This window comes from Triticum dicoccoides, chromosome 7B, assembly GCF_002162155.2.
Source record: "Triticum dicoccoides isolate Atlit2015 ecotype Zavitan chromosome 7B, WEW_v2.0, whole genome shotgun sequence".
NCBI lineage: Eukaryota > Viridiplantae > Streptophyta > Magnoliopsida > Poales > Poaceae > Triticum > Triticum dicoccoides.
Genome location: NC_041393.1, coordinates 434,762,548 through 434,775,470, shown reverse-complemented (window position 1 = coordinate 434,775,470; position 12,923 = coordinate 434,762,548).

Below are 12,923 nucleotides of genomic sequence, written 5' to 3'. Positions count from 1 at the left end.
ATTGACGACCCCTTTATCGTGTTGGGTGCAAGTGTTTGATTGTTGGTGCGGTGCAGATTGGAGACTTTATTGTACCTCAACTGGATTGATACCTTGGTTCTTAACTGAGGGAAGTAATTATCTCTACTTTGCTGCATCACCCTTTCCTCTTCAAGGGAAAAACCAAAGCAATCTCAAGAAGTAGCAACTACTACGAGTACTACAACCTTGAGGGCGGCGCCGAGGACCAGGACGATGATGACGATGTGGTGAACTTCAGCTGAGGGAACACAGAGTCCACCAACAACGCCTTGTCACAAAGACAAGTCGTCAACATCTCATCTTACATCGGCGAGGCATAGGGCAGCGAGCCGGCAGCTTTGTTAAAATTATGCGTACTTAACCTTTGTTTATAACACTTGTCTTTTGTTAGAGCAATGTTTAGGTCAGTTGGCTCTGTTTAATTACTAAAATTGCTCAATTCAGTAAGTGTGGTATGTGCACTGTATAGGCTCTTTTGTGTACCCAAATTAGCAAGTGGTGTTAAATTATGCAATGACAGGATGAGCACAGTACCCAGGGAAATTTCCACCAAAATTTGAATGATCAAACTCATCGCATGCGCGTAAAGGAGAAGAATCGTTTGTGACGCACACATTCGTTCAAAGTGAACGGTGTACGGCGGCACCACGCGCAGAGTTTCCCTCCACCTTTCGAAATTTTTGTCCTTCCACTGAAATATCTAACTCATCCCCGCTCCCCACCCCCTTTACTCCCGAACCACAAGTCACATTTCCCTTGTTTCCTCCTTCCATCCTTCCCAAGATATAGCCGCTTACTTGCTTGCTTTCTCGTTCTCGTCGTCTCGCATCCTACCGCTGCCGTGACCATGCTCTTCTACAATGACTTCTCCAGCGGTTTCTCCGATGACGATGACTCTTTCACCACCCGGGTATCCCTCTCTCCTCTCTCCCGGGTTATGGTTTGGAACTAAGGATTTTAACTCGGCGACCGATTTGAGTCAATTTCTTCCTCTTGCGGCTCCCTAGGACCATCACTTGGAATGAATGGAGTGGGGTGGCTGAAGATCCTCCTGCTCATTGTCACCATCAATCTCCATGCATGAAGTTTGTTGCGTCTGAATATGTGGATTGTGGGAGGAAGTTTCTGGCATGTGTAGAGAAGGTTAGCCCCACTTTCGTTGTTACAAATCATTTGTTACATGTGATTCAGACACTCTCACTGTGTTATGTTATGCTGGATGTGATTAAGACAGTGTCACAGTTTCTACCTAGTAACTAAAAATGTTTCCATCTCCTCAGCGGTGCCACTTTGCTCCACACATCTGAGCAACCAAGCAGTAAAATACGAAAACTTTATGGCACGAAGGAACTGGGCATCGGAGCAACTAGGTGCTCCGGAGTCCGGTTCCCAGAATTTTTCCTATGGTATCGCCTCGGCAGAGCAGGGCACTGGTGCCAAATATAGAAACATTTCTCTTGACACCAGTCTTGGCATACATAGCGGATGGCCTTAGTGCTATTAGTTCTATGTTACTACATTTTTGCATGTACGCACCTATTAGTATCAATTTGATGCCATCCAAACATTGTCGCTATGTTGTTGCACATATATTTAGCTTCCTCGTAAAATGTTCCACTTGTTATTTATAGTACATGACTACGAACTTGTAGCATTGTTGCAGTTAATTATAGCTTTTGATGTTTTTCAATTTGGTTGTTGTCTCAATAGCAATTAGTTCATTTGCACATTAATCTTTTTGACAAGATATGTCATAATTAACGTGTTTCTTCAGCTTTTCAAAATATGTACATGGTGATTTTCTATGTTGCTTGAAACCCATTTTCCCTACAAGATTTAGTTTCAAATGTTACCTTGAGTGGGCTGATCAAGAGTGGCCACAGTCTTTGAAGATGTGCCTACCAAAGCTCTGGAGCATGTATGAGGAAGAGAACTGTAAGTGCATATAGTGCCACCCCTAGTTGGTTTTGGACTATTGACGACAAACTTGGTTGAGGGACTAATGTGTTTGTGAGAATTGCAGGATAACACAGGTAGTAGTCCCGTATTGATTCAGTTTACCTACCAGAGATGACCCCTAAAAATGTGTGAAGACATTGAAGACAATGGTGGTCTGTGAAGATATTCACAACAAAGATTATGACTTGAGAAGACATTCACATGAAGACTATGGAGTGTGAAGACATAGTTGTTTTGTAGTTTCCTTTTCTTCTTTGTTGAGTCATAGGAACCACCCTAATGTTAAGTGGGGTCCAAGTGAACAAAGTCGGAGTGACTGATGTGATGCTCAACCAAATCCTATGTCTATGAGCGAAGACAATGAGAGAAAATCTTATCCAGAGTTAGATGAGTCAGCTTTACTTGTAGCCCAAGTCAAGCTGCCGCGTGTGTTTGAAATCTGACTGTTGGACACCTGTCAGTTCCTTAGTGAGCCAGGGTCATTTCGGACAAATCATGTCGGGTTGCCTCCTGGCAATAAATAGCCCACCCCCAACACCATAAATTGGTGGCTGCTCAGAGTTAGTGCACGGTTTTTGTTGTCTGAGAGCAACCCACCTCCGAAGCATTTGAGAGAGAGATCCTTGCGAGGACAAAGCCCAAAACACCCAGAGCCAAAGAGTGTTAGTCATCACTGAAGTCTTTCTGTCCGCGTGATTTGAAGACTTGTTACACTTGAGGACTGTGAATCCTCCAGCCGGTTAGGCATCGCGTTCTGAGCATCCAAGAGTCATTATGGATTGTCAGTTGACGAAGTCAGTGAAGGTTTGGAAGTCTACCTTTAAGACTTACCAGAGAGATTGGGCGAGGACTAAGTGTTATTAGCTCAAGGGGAATAAGGTGAAGACGCGGTCTTCTGAGTTAAATGTCAGCCTCCCTAACAAGACATACAGTTGTCACGGCAACTGGAATTGGTCCAACAAATCCTTGTCCTCACCAAGCAACTGGTTCTATCCTTCTTATCTCTTTACTTTATAGTTTGTCTTCGTGAAGTCATTGCCTGCTTGCATTATCTGATTGTCTTCACTTTGTGAATATTCTTTTTTTTTTGAAACTGCACGACAGTGGGAGAGGCTCCCACTGACTTTTTTATTACTCACAAGGGATCAATTACAGCATTGTTACAATGGTGGGGTGTGAGGCCCACCGGCCATGTGTTTTAGGCTACTATCACAGCATCTACAAACTTTGTATGTAGTTCTCTAGGGAGGGACGCAGGGTCTCCTTACAATTGTGCAATAATAAAGTCAAGAGCTCCTTAAATCTAGCTAGCCACGACTGAAAGGAATGAGGGATCCCCCTGAAATAAAGGTTGTTTCTCTCCTTCCATAGACTCCAAGCCGCCAGCAGGAAAATGTCCATGAACAACGGCCGGCGCCAGCCCTCTTCGCCAGCGTGTATGAGAGTCAGTCTATCACCAGAGATCGGCCAAAGCATGCCAACTTTGCCCCAGTAATGTTGGCTGAACGGGCAACTGAAGAATAGATGCTCGACAGTTTCCTCAGGGGGGCTTGGGCAGAGCATGCACATATATATGTTCCCAGCCACATTAAAATGACGACGTTTCAGCATATTTCTAGTGTTCAGTTGATCAACCATCAATAACCAGCCAAACATTTTGAATTTGATTGGGCTCTTGGCCTTCCACAACCACCCAAAAGCTTTGTCAGCAACTGTGTTCCTGAAACAGTGATCATAGTATCTCTTGGAGGAGAAAGATCTGCCAAGGTTGCAAACCCAAGAATCGTTGCAAGCCCTGTCAAGCACAACATGCATGGATCCCTGCTGAATTTCTCTGATTTCCTACCTGGCTTGCGGTGAGAGGGGTAGGTGGAAGATCAAGCTGGGGTCAGAGGCAGTCAGGATATTAGCCACGGGTTCATCTTCATTATTGCAAAAAGAGAAGGCTCTGGGGTAGAGCTCCATAAGAGGGGTGTCACGGTCATCGAACCACGCATCTTTCCAGAACAGGGAGGATGAACCATTGCCCAGAACGACCTTGGTGATCCCGCGGAAAACATCACTGAACTGCATCACGTCACGCCACCAGAAAGAACCCAACTGATCCACAGCATGCGGAACTCTATCAGAGTAATATGTGTCCCAGATCAAGGTCACCCAGGGAACATCATGGTGGTTATAAAATTTAAACAAGTGTTTTAGAAGGAGGGCCGTGTTTTGGGTCTTGATGTCAATGACGCCGAGCCCCCCTTTACTTTTGGGCCTACAGACCAACTCCCAAGAAGTGAGGGAATTGTTTTTGACACCATCCTCAGAATTTTTCGCCCAAAGGTAGTATCTGCGCAACTTATCAAGGTGTTCAACAACTCTGGGATGCAGTTTGATCGTGCACATGGCAAAAATCAGCATGGAAGTGACAGCAGAATTGACCAGTGTTAACTTGGCCCCTGAAGACATCAACGCAAGAGCCGTTGACATTTTCTTTTCCACCCCGTGTACCAACGGCATTAGATCGAGTAGCGTCGGCCTCGTCGTGCCCATGGGGAGGCCAAGGTAAGTGAACGACATAGATCCAACAGAGCATCCGAAGATGTTAGCCAAGTCAACCGCTCGATGCTGATCAATGTTAATGGGAACAGGCATGGACTTATGAAAGTTGATTTTCAGACCCACAGAGGCTGCATAATCTTCCAGGATAGATTTCATACGGGTAGCTTGGACAGGGCACGCCGGCATCACCAGAATGGTGTCATCTGCATACTGCACCACCGGATAGTCACCGCCCCGACTACAAGGGATTGGTAGATCGAGCAAACCTCGGGCAAAAGCATCATTGACCGCAGCTTGGAGAAGGTCTGCAGCAAGAACAAAAATCAGAGGAGAAAGGGGGTCGCCCTGGCGCACCCCGCACTTGCATTGGAATTTTCTCCCCGGGACCCCATTGAGTAAGATAGAGGAGACACCAGAACCAAAGATTGAGTGCATCCACCCTAGCCACTTGTCATCAAAACCCATATGTTTCATAATCTCCATCATCGGGGCATGTTCAATGGTATCAAAAGCTTTGGCAAAGTCCAGTTTGAGCAACATTATCTCACGCGACGATCGCTGACACTGGTGAATGTACTCAAACGACCAAGCAAGGCAGTCCTGTATAGTTCTCCCTTTAATGAAGCCATACTGGTTTCTGTGGATGATCGTCAGAATGACTTTCTGCAGATGATTAGCCAGTATTTTGGTGATGATTTTTAGGCAGCAGTTCAGCAGTGTTATTGGTCTATAGTCATTGGCAGTTTCAGGAGAAGAAGATTTTGGAATCAAGGTAATAAACCCATCACTGATGAATCCAATATCCAGGTTGCCATCATGGAAATCCTGACACATTTTGTAAAAATCCTCTTTAATAATCGGCCAACAGCTCTTGAGGAAGCAGCCATTAAAGCCATCGGGGCCCAGGGCACGATCAATGGGCATTTCTTTCACTACAGCGTCAATCTCCGCAGTAGGGAAAGGCTCAGAGAGCACTTCCAGACCAGGGATTCAGCTTATAATCCGGGGGAGATCAAAACGCATGGTAGTAGGCTTGGAAGATTCTAGTCTCTCCTTATAAGTTTTGTACAAAATTCCTTCTTTGCCAACGTGGTCACTAACCACGACGTCACCCTCCCGCAGGTTGGCAATAGATTATGCCTAAACCTCTCAGTCGCCAGGGATTGAAAAAGTTTGGTATTTTCATCAGCCATCAGTGAATATTGTTGTTGTTTGGCTTCGTACTATCTTCCATCCCGATCCATACTACCTAGCTGCTGATAGTATTCGTGCTTCCACTTCATTGCTTACTTGACTATGGCTTGTCTAGTGTAGTGTACCTTCTGCTGCATATCAATAGGCTCATTTCTAATGTTTGTCTTCAAAGCCCTCGTGTTTTTGAAGACTTTCATAAAAATGGCCTATTCACCCCCCTTTAGTCGATAACTAGCAGTTTCAGTTGGTATCAAAGCAAGGTGCTCCCTAGCTCTGTGTGATTCGTTTAACCACCTGGAGTTTTAGCTATGTCAACTGTAGGGATAATCAAGGTCTCCGCTGTGTGCCCTGTCTTCGATGGCACTGATTACCCCTACTGGAAGAATAAGATGCGGATGCATCTTGAATCCATTGATGTCGACCTCTGGTATGTCGTAAAGGAAGCGTTCCCAAGGTCGGTGATGGTGTCACCGCTGCTGATGTCAAGAGGTTCATTCAACTGGACTCGACTGCTAAGAACATCATCTGTGGTCATCTGACCAAAGGACAGTATGGCCGTGTGAGTGCTCTGGAACTGCGAAGCTAGTCTTGGACTGGCTCTCCAAGGTCAATGAAGGCGTCACAACCTAGAGAGACTCAAGGATTGATGTTCTTCGCAACCTCTTCAACCACTTCAAGAGGAATGACAATGAGAATGTCCGACTCACGTTTGATCGCCTCATTGATATCACAAATGAGCTTCACCCACTTGGCGCCACTGAGATCACCAAGCACGAAATCATCAAGAAGCTTCTGAGATCACTTGATAGCTCACTCGACACCCTGGCCCTGATGATTCAAGAACGTCCTGACTTCAATACTCTCGATCCGTCTGACATACTTGAGAGGCCCAACACACATGAGTTCCAATTATCTGAGAAGAAAGATATCTATGGTCCCAGCTATGGCCGAACTCGCGCTTTGATGGCAGAGGTTGTTTCCTCATCTGAAGAAGAATCTGACTGCAGTCAGTGGATCCTGAAGACATTGGAAAAGAGCTTGCTATACTTGTGAAGAAGTTCCAGAAGTTCACTAAGAAGAAAAGCTTCAGAAAGTCTTGAAGATCAAGCTCAAGAAATGATGAAGCGTCTACTCATGACACAAGAAGAGGACATGCCAAAAATGCAAGAAACCTGGTCACTACATGTCTGAGTGTCCACAGTGGGACAATTAGAACAACAACAAGAAGAAGAGCAAGGAATATGATTTTGATCACAAGAAGAATAAAAAATCCTCAAAGTATTCTTCCAAGTCTTCACACAAGAAGAGCTCATCAAGCAAGGATTGAGCGTTTTTTGGCAAGGAGATGGATTTAGAGGAGGGGTCTGCTTCTGAGGAGGTAGAGGTGGAGTCTAAAGAGGAATCCGATTCAGGCGTGGCAAGTCTGGCTCTAGATTCAGCCTATGTCGCCAAGTCCATCTTCAACACTGAAGACAATGGCCCCATCACCAATGATGATACTAATGATGAGGATGACTCTGCTCCCACCTACTGCTTCATGGCACGGGTGCCAAGGTAAACTCACGGGATGCTTACTTTTAAACATCAACTGAAGATGACTCTGAATGTGAATCTAAACCTAGCTACAAAACACTTGCTAAAATTGCAACTGAACAACAAACTGCTATGGAACATATTCAAAAGTTGCTAGACAAAAGCGATGACCTGTTGGACGCGGAAATGACCCGATCTCAGTCCTTAATTGAAGACATAAAAAATCTTCATGTTAAGTACGAGGAACTTGAAAGTAGTCATGAAACGCTCTCAACTACTCATGAAAAGCTCTCCTATGATTATCTTCAAAGGAAGCAAGAACTTGTGAACGTGAGAGCGGCTCATGAAGATCTTCAGAAAGAGAACGAGTCACTCCGGACTCAACAAATCAGTTCTGCTCAGGAAGGATTTGAACCACCATGTCTAAAATGTCTTGAACGTAATAATGCTATCTCTGTTACTGAATGTTCTACTATTGCTACTATTGCAATATCTTCAACTGCTGATGTGGTAACTAACCCCTCGACTGAGGATACCACCACTATTGCTAATGAGGATGTCTGGTTGAAGACATTGCTTGAGACAGGAATGTACAAAAGTCTCAAAGGGCATTAGACACTATGTGATGTCCTGAAGAAACAGATTCTAAACTGAAATCCTAGGAAAGAGGGTGTTGGGTTCGAGAGGAAAATGAATGTTGATGGTTCCTACTGGAAGCCTGAGTAGTACCCCAAAACTAGTTGGGTTGCTGCAAAGGGACCTTCAGTGGATCCATCTACCTTATCTGGCTCACTTGTGCTAACCCGATTATCATTGATGAATCATTTGATGCAAACTATAAACAGTTTAAAAATCATAATGGTGAAGTGTTTGCCAGGTATATTGGTACTAACTATAGGAATGGACCACCTTTGAAGAGGATCTGGGTGCGCAAAAGTTGTCTTGAGAAACTTCCTGTGAATGTCATCATGACAGCACCTAGGAAGATGTAGCAACCACGATCTCAATGAACCGAAGTCTCTATGCATCAGTGTCATCCCTGGATCGGTAATGCTGACATGCACAATACTCGACGAATTATAACAGAGTTCAATCACATACTTATTAGATCGAGTCCTCATAAAGAGTATTATTACACAAAAATATCATGGCTAAAGGCCATCTAAACTAAATAACTGCGGAAGCTTCGAAGGTAAATGAGTCCATCAACTCCAACGTCATAGCTGAGTGCAAAACAACGACCAATCGCACCTTATTCGTTATCTGAGTAGTCTGCAACATGAGACACTGCAGCCATGTAGGTCAGCACATTGAATATGCTGGCAGAGTTACACTATAAAGCAATAAAATGCAAGAACTATATCTACATGCAATATTTGGCTGGTGGAGGCTCTAAGTTTATGATTTTGCATAAAGCTAGTTTTTCCCTACAACAAAGGAATAAATTTATTTAACTACTCCCAAGTTGCCCAATATTTGAGAAGGTAACCCCAACTCAAATCTCAATTAAAAGTATCATCATTAAACCCAATTCAATTAATTAAAGAGTGATGACATCAAATCAATAATTCAAGTACTAGATACTCAGGATGTTTATAACCGGGGACACAGCTAACCATGATTAGTTTATACACTCTGCAGAGGTTTGCGCACTTTTCCCCACAAGACTCGACCGAATCATGATTGGATGATCGAGACATAGTCTTTCTGGAGCACTTACTCTCTACTCCGGGCGGACCGGTGCACCTGCTTTCCCCTACATCCACTAGTCCATCTCTTCAAGAGCTCACGCAACTTACTCAACTATGCGAGAGCCCATAATGGCTTGTGGCTGCACACGGAAGTTTCTAGCATGAATAATCTTATGATCCCTTTGAGCCTGGGTGGCGAACCGAAGGAAAAATCACATGGGTATTCCGGGATTTCCTTAAATAGGCAACACTGGGTTCCCTATGTGCCATAACCAATCCACCCAGATGTATATTAAAGTTACCACCTTAATGTTATCCAAGATTAATAACTCTCAAACTTCCATGTGTGAAATCACGATCCAATCCGCGTCTACGAGCATGGCTAAGCAACAAATAAGCATAACGTATATTACCGGGGTGACCAAAAGGTACTAGGTTCGTACCTCAAGCACTACAACCAAATCACATGTTCCCAATCCTACTCATGCAAATATTCGAGGGGTAATACTAATGCATAGTAAAAACTAGGTATAGAAGAGTATGATCAAAGTGTAACATGCCTTGCTGACGATCTGCAAACTCTAGGGATTCGTAGTAACAAGATTCGCACTCCGGGTAATCTAGCATAGATAAACAGTATCATACATAAGCAATCACTCAAACGAAACAACGAGAAAGCCGAGAAAAGATCCAAATCAAACATGAAACAAGCAAACGGTTTAGACTAACAAAAAGTACAACCTAACAGCATTATTATCATGTGGATTAGATCTTAACAATAGGTACATGTGATTAGCTATGATCTGCAAAAAGAAACAACTCAAACGGAGAAACGAAACTCAAAATACGAACGAAACAAGATCGTGTACTAATCTGAACTAAACTCAAATTTTGCAGTGTCAAAATCATGTTCAAGTTGCTAACTGGAAAGAACAGAACGATACGAAGATTTAGGCGCTGGTTTCGTCTAATTTAGATAAACGAGTAAAAAGTTACGCTAGTTTTAAGATCAGGTGCTAAATCGCGAGAAAACTATTCACGGATAAGTCCCTGGCCGAAAATAAACTAAAAAGAAAAAACTACGGCGCGAACATTTGCTAACAGAACTAATTCGACAAAAACCATCAGTTAAAGCGAGCGAATGAACGGACATTCATTAACTAAGTAAACCTAAAAAACCGATCTAACTATCGAACCGACTAAACCATAAAAAATCGGAAATAAACCAAAGAACCGATCGGTTCTTACCGGTTCAACGGAGGAGGTCAAAGGCGGGCGACGGCGGCGGCTCGGCTCGACTCCGGATGCGTTGCGGGGGCGGGGCGAGGTGGCGGCGGCGGCTGGCGGCACGGCGCGGTGCGGCGGCGGCAGCGGCTAGCAGCAGTGGCGGCGGTGCAGGCGGCCGTGGCGTAGGCGGCGGCGATGCGGGAGGCGAGGCTGCGGGTGGCGACGGTTCTAGTGAGGAGGAGAGGGCGGCGGCAGCGGGATATTTAAGGGCAGGGGCTGCGGCCTTGGGGGAGGGGCAAGGCGACCCGGAGTCCAAGGGGACTCCGGCGGCGATGCGAGGCGGCTCGGGATCGAACTCGCGGGCCTGCTGGGCCTTGGCCTAGTTTGGTCCGGAAATCTTTTTTTAATAATTTCGCTGCGAAGGAAAAAATCCTAAATAATTCTAAAAATTCCAGAAACAATTTTCACCGTACAAACCTAATATATAGAACAAGATGAACATTTTTTTGGACAATGCAATTTTTTTCTAATTCAAATAAAATATCAATAAAAAATTGATTTTAAAATTCTTTTTCCAATATTTCTCTGAGGTTGAAGAAGTCATATTATCTTCTCTCATTTATTTTTTTTTATTATTGGAAATAATTGGAGAGAAAAATAATAAAATCAAATTGATCCTCTTTTCAAATTTTGAAATAAATTCAAATATGAATTTTGTGAAACCTCCAACTCTCTCCTTGGGTCCTTGAGTTTTTTAAGATTTCTAGGATCTCAACAAAATGCAAATAAATATGATATGCATATGATGATCTATGTATAACATCCAAATTGAAAATTGGGATGTTAGAAACCTACCCCCCTTAAGAAGAATCTCACCCTCGAGATTTGGGTTGGTTAGCAAAAAGGGTTGGGTGGTCCTTGTGAAGATCTTCTTCTCGCTCCTAGGTGGCTTCCTCCTTGGTATGATGGCTCCACTAAACTTTGGAAAACTTGATAGGTTAAATCCCTCCTTGCTGCAAGTAACTCGATTGGAAAACTCGAGAATCTTGACTGGCTTCTCTTCATAGGTTAAATCCCTATATAACTGAATTGCTTCCAGTGGCACTGTATCTTTTAGAGGAATATCGGCCATATCTGCATCACACTTCTTCCACTGGGAAATGTGAAACAGATCATGAACTCCCGACAATCCTTCTAGCAATACCATCTTGTATGCAACTTGCCCCATGCACTCCAAAACTCTGTATGGTCCCACAAAACGTGGTGCTAGCTTTCCCTTGACTCCTAAAACGTTTAACTCCTCGAAGTGGGCACACATGAAGATATGCTCTGTCTCTGACTTTGTAAACTATCTCCTTGCATTTAGTATCCGCAAAACTCTTCTGCCTGGACTGGGCTACCTTGAGTCTATCACGAATCAACTTAACCTTCTCTTCCGAGTCTCTGATTAAGTCTGGTCCGAACAACAATCGATCTCCAACTTCATCCCATGATAACGATGTCCTGCACCTCCTTCCGAAACTTCAAAAGGGGACATCTTCAGACTGGCTTGATAACTGTTGTTATAAGAAAACTCTGCATATGGCAAATTGTCATCCGAACTAGATCCATAATCTAGTGCACGAGCTCTCAAAATGTCTTCTAGAATCTTATTGACTCTCTCGGTCTGTCCATCCGTCTGTGGATGAAAGGATGTACTGAACTCTAGCATGGTACCCAAAGTTTCATGCAACTGATTCCAAAACTTTGAAGTAAACTGGGTTCCTCTATCTAATACAATGGTCCTCGGAACTCCATGCAGACATACGATGCTGGTCATGTATATCTTTGCCAACTTAGCACTCATATAAGTTGTCTTCACCGGGATGAAATGAGCTACTTTCGTCAAGCAATCAACAACAACCCAAATAGAGTCATAGCCTAAACGAGTACTGGGTAATCCGGTGATAAAATCCATACCAAGTTTATCATACCTCCATTCGGGTATCGGCAACGGCTGTAGCAATCCTGCTGGCTTCTGATGCTCTGCCTTGACTCTCTGACATACATCACATACTGCTACATACTCAGAATATCTTTCTTCATTCCTGTCCACCAGAAACTTTCCTTCAAATCCAGATACATCTTAGTGTTGCCTGGGTGAATCGAGTATGGTGAATCATGGGCCTCCAGCAGAATCAACTTCCTGATCTCAGGGTCATTAGGCACATAAATATGATCTTCAAACCATAAGGTGTCGTGCTCATCCTCACGAAATCCCTTAGCCTTTCCTTTACTCATCCTTTCCTTTATCTCGGCAATCTCCTTTTTTGTCTTCTGGGCTTCTCTGATCTTACCCAAGAAAGTGGGCTGAATTTCCAATGTTGCAACATAACCTCTCGGAACTATCTCCAAGCATAGCTCTTGAAGAATATCTGCTAACTCCTTTGGCAATCCTCCGGTTATGAGAGTGTTAGCATAACTCTTGCGGCTCAACGCATCTGCTACGACATTGGCCTTTCCTGGATGAAAGTGCAATCTCATATCATAATCCTTTATGAGCTCCAACCATCTCCTTTGCCTTAGATTCAATTCCTTCTGTGTGAAGATGTATTTCGAACTCTTATGATCCGTGTATACATCACAATGGTTTCAAATGAGAAAGTGTCTCCATGTCTTCAGCGCATGCACTATGACTGCTAACTCCAAATCATGCATAGCGTAATTCAGCTCAGGAGGTCGAAGCTGTCGTGAGGCATATGAAACAAC